Genomic DNA, 4266 nt, shown 5'->3' on the forward strand with positions numbered 1-4266 from the left:
GGCCAGCCGCCCATTGTTGAGCGCGCAGCCGGGTCTGCGATGCCGCGCGCTGCGGCCGCGAGGTTTGAACTTGGCGGCGACCGGGAGCCCCGCGCAGCACCGAGGCCGGGGCGCCGACAGCCGCGATGGTGAGTGCGGGGCGCGGGGGGACCCGACCCGGGCCGCGGCTTCCCGAAGCTTGGTGGAGGCTCTGGAAGCCCTTCCCTGCCGGGGTCTGCAGGGCCGCGCTGCAGCCTGCTGAGGGGCAGGTGGCCCCAGGGCTGCTGACACTCTAGGCCGTGGCTTACTCCATGGGGACGCCGAGGGCTGAGGCTTCGAGAGGAAAGGGATTGGCGCTTATTGACAGCGTGAAAACTTTTAAGAAGAAATGATCTGTGAAATATTTTAATTTTGATAAATGACTTCCCACGAGGGCCCCTGCCGAGTTGAGCTCTGCCTTGCCTTTCTTAATGTTACTGGATTTGTTCCTAGAGGAGAGGCCCCGAAGTGCTCGGAGGGGCGCCTGCCCCTCCCCCCACCGCCCCAGATCCCAAGGCAAAGATTTTTTTCCGAAGTGTGTTCTGCTGTCAGGTAGCCTGAAAATGAAATTGCACCTGACATTTGCTTTGCGTTGAGTTGCCAGAGGTGGAAAACTTCCTTGCTGTAGGGGTTTTCTTTCTCTAAAGGCTTTGGATTACCCACCCCATCCTCTCGTCACACACAACCCCCCCAATCCTGGTGTTGCCGGGGAGCACTTGTGTGCACACACGCCTGATATTTCGCTTTTCCACTGGGAGCAAACAGGGCGCCACATACGTGTAATCTCCACGGAGAGACTGCTGTGAGCTATCCGGGTGCAGCAAAAGACCTAGCCTGAGCTTGCTAGGGTCTCTGTGCTTTTTCTGTTTCTGATTGTTTTTAAAGACTGGTGGCACTTCTGTTTGTAATGAAAAGCACCCTAGGTATACGGCTAATCTTCCTCCCCAAGTAATTTCACCAGAAACTAATTAAAATACATTAATTTTAATGATTACTTTTGTTTTAAAATTTTTCTTTTACTGTGTATTAATCATATAAACCTTTCCCCCTTGTAACATTTATTTTTCTTCATTTTAAAAGTATTAGTGATTGTTGTAGAAAAGGTGGATATGAGAAGTAGAGGTGAACATAATATATATTTATTTACTAAGACCTGGTTTTTCATTGAAGCCTAATCAATTGAAAACTTTGCAGCTGTAGATCCCCCCTTCTTAATCTGGTTTAGAAACTAAAACTAGGATTTGAAAAGAAAATAGATTTACTTAAAATGTGAAAACTGACAATATCTTACATAGTTCCCAGGTTGAAACAGAGTTTATTGTGGCAATTTCTCTTGAATCAACTTTCCACATCTGCCCCTGGCAAGTGTCTTCTGTTTATACAGCCTGTTTTGTAAATACATCCCTTCACCATTCAGGCAAAAATGCCAAACTCGTACCCCTTTCCTGTGCTTGTAGCTTGGCTCATAATGTTAATATTTTTATTGGTTTCTACATCAGAACTTCCTTACCAAACCCCTGATTAAAAACCCTGGAGAAGGTTACCAAGGGATGTTGTGGAGAATTTACTTCCCTGGAGATTTTAAGAATAGGATAAACATCCATTTGCCTAGGATAGCTTCAGTGTCATACTGTCCGAATAAGGCAGGACAAGTCACCTCCGAACCTCAGAGTTGAGGAATTCTAAACAGATTCACATTTGCTGTGACCAGACGACATAATGATTACCAAAAGTATCTGAGTGGGACAAGATGAAACCCTGTTTTGACTTTTGTCAAACAGTGGTATTTTGGTAAGAATAAGTTTAGATTATGCTAGGATTTACCAAGCTTTTTCTGTGTTGAACTGAAAATTGACAGTGATTTAATTCTTGTCTAGGAAATTATACGTGGAATATAGCATGAATTCTATGATTTAAAGTAAAGGGATTGGTTGGTGGGAATGAAAAGTGCTGCCTCAAATGCAAGAAAGGTGTGTGTCTGTGTTTGTGTAGTAAACCCCTAAGGTCCATGAGCCCTAAAGTGTTCTCTCTCTGTCTTTCCTTCTGTTGCTCCCTCTTCCCTCCTTCTCCCCTTTCTCTGCCCTCACTGTGTTGTCTAGGCAGACCTCAAATTCCTGGGCTCACGTCATTCTCCTGCCTCAGCTTCCCCAGTGGCTGGGAGTACAGGTGCATACCACTATGTACCTGGCTTACAGTCTTCATTTCTAACTCAGTGTCACTCTTGGTACCCTGTGAATTAAATCTGGTTACAGTTTTTTAAATCCCTATTTTTTTAATTTTAATTTTTATTTATTTATTTATTTATTTTTTTTTTTTGAGACAAGGTCTCCCTGTAGCCCCAGCTGTCCTGGAACTCACTATATAGACCAGGCTGGCCTTGATCTCATAGAGATCTGTCTGCCTCTGCCTTCTAAGTATTGAGCAATGAGGCATGTACTAGCATACCTGGCTTATTTTTAATTATGAAGCTGGAGTTACAGGAGGTTGTGAGATGCCCAGTATAGGTACTGGGATCCAACTTGGGTCTTCCCGAAGAGCACTATGCTTTTAATAATTGAGCAATCTCTACAACCCTCGACCCCCAGGTGGGGATCTGCCTGCCTCTGCCTCCCGAGTGCTGGGATTAAAGGTGTGTGCCACCACACCCAGCTTAAATCCCTATTTTTTTAATTGACATGTAAAAACTGTTCATACTTTATAGGGTGCCATGTGATATTTTGATACCTGTACGCGCCAAGTATGTTCAGATCTATTTAAACATTTATCATTTTCTTTAATTTTAAAAACATTTCACTTCTCGGAATTTATTCTTCTTTTCCATGTGCATGTGGAACTCATGGTACATTGACCAAAACCAATTAAGTTCATAATTTCTGTTAGAGGACTCTAATGGTGCTTTGGTTTTGTTGGTTACTTCCAGAAGGTTAGAATTTCATGGCTTGCTGTTCTCTCTGCTCTCTCTGCCTGTCTGTTTGACAGACTTATGTAATTCTAGCCACTGTGTGACTTCAACTGTAGTGACACTTTCCTCCCTTTCCAGAGTATCACTTGAACTGGAGCTGCCACCATTTCTTCCTGTAAGGTCACAGAGGGGCTCACTTTCTAGGAAAGGTCACCACAAAAAGAAGTGTAGTGTCCAAGTCTCTGGCTAGTGTTTCAACTCACTGAGTGAGAGCACCGTGACTTGACAGCCTTTAGTTTCTTACATTTTTCCTTGCAGGCCCCAAACTAGTTTTCTTAAGCTATCATAACACCAAAGAAGAAATAAGAACAGTGGTCATTTGTTTATTTATCAAACATTTACTGTGTGGGAGGCACCCCACAAGTGGAGATGGGTTCCCCACCCTCAGGGAACTCGTCATATACAAAAAATAAAACATGTTAGTAGTTATCACTGTTCTGAGGGAGTAGAGTTCAGGGGTTAAGAACATAAGTTTGTTGTAAAGTTAAATATATACCAACCTGTGATCCAACATTTCCACGCCCAGGTATTTACCCAAGATAGATGAAAACAAGAAGACTTGTACAGGGTGTTCATAGCGACTTTATTCATGATTGTCTGCAACTGGAAATAATACATCTACTAACAAGAAAATGGATAGACAAACTGGTACATCCATACAACAGAAATGAGCTCCCAATATTCGGAGAAACATTGATGAATCTCAGAAGCATTGTGACAACTAAAAGGAGTCATACAAAAGAATACATAAACTTTGTTTTTACTTCTCTGTCTTTCTATTGTACTGAGGATTGAACTCACAGGGCCTTGAATATCCTAGACAAGTACTCGACCACTGAATTATATTACTAGTCCTAAGCATTCAATTTATGAAGTGCTGGAATAGGCCAACTAATCGATGACAGTAGAAGTCAGTGGTTGTTATGGATGTTGAGGGAGGGGGCTAGAAAGAGATAAGAAAGAACTTTCTGGAGTAATGGAAATGTTTTGTGATTTGTTTTCAGAAATAATCACACAGGTATTTACAACTATCGAACCTTACTGAACTGGACACCTAAGACCTATGTATTTGCTCACAAAGCTAAGTTAGGACAGGAACTCAGGTTAGAGAGTGACACAGGGGCACGCATTCCACCTGTCTCTAGGTAAATGCTGTGTTACCTTGGGCAGGTTATGAGATCCCACTGAACACTAGGTGATATCAGCACATCTCCTTTCTGGGTTGTGGGAGGACTGGCTTAGACAATGATTAAAAGTATTTAGCTTGCCCTCATTCCCTCCCTCCC

The 4266-nt window shown here is 43.2% G+C and overlaps 1 protein-coding gene across 5 annotated transcripts in view; it reads left to right on the forward strand.

Annotated features, from left to right (window-relative positions):
* The window catches only part of Shroom3 (shroom family member 3), a 369823-nt gene that overhangs the window by 270606 nt on the left and 94951 nt on the right, over window positions 1-4266 (forward strand). The window contains exon 1 of one of the 5 annotated variants that reach the window (XM_029568531.1): window positions 1-128. The exons of the other annotated variants lie outside the window; for them this stretch is intronic. The gene's annotated coding sequence lies outside the window, so the exon portion shown is untranslated. The remainder of the gene's footprint in view (window positions 129-4266) is intronic. 5 annotated transcript variants of the gene reach the window in all.

This window comes from Nannospalax galili, unplaced genomic scaffold (assembly GCF_000622305.1).
Source record: "Nannospalax galili isolate Female #2095 unplaced genomic scaffold, S.galili_v1.0 scaffold800, whole genome shotgun sequence".
Lineage (NCBI taxonomy): Eukaryota > Metazoa > Chordata > Mammalia > Rodentia > Spalacidae > Nannospalax > Nannospalax galili.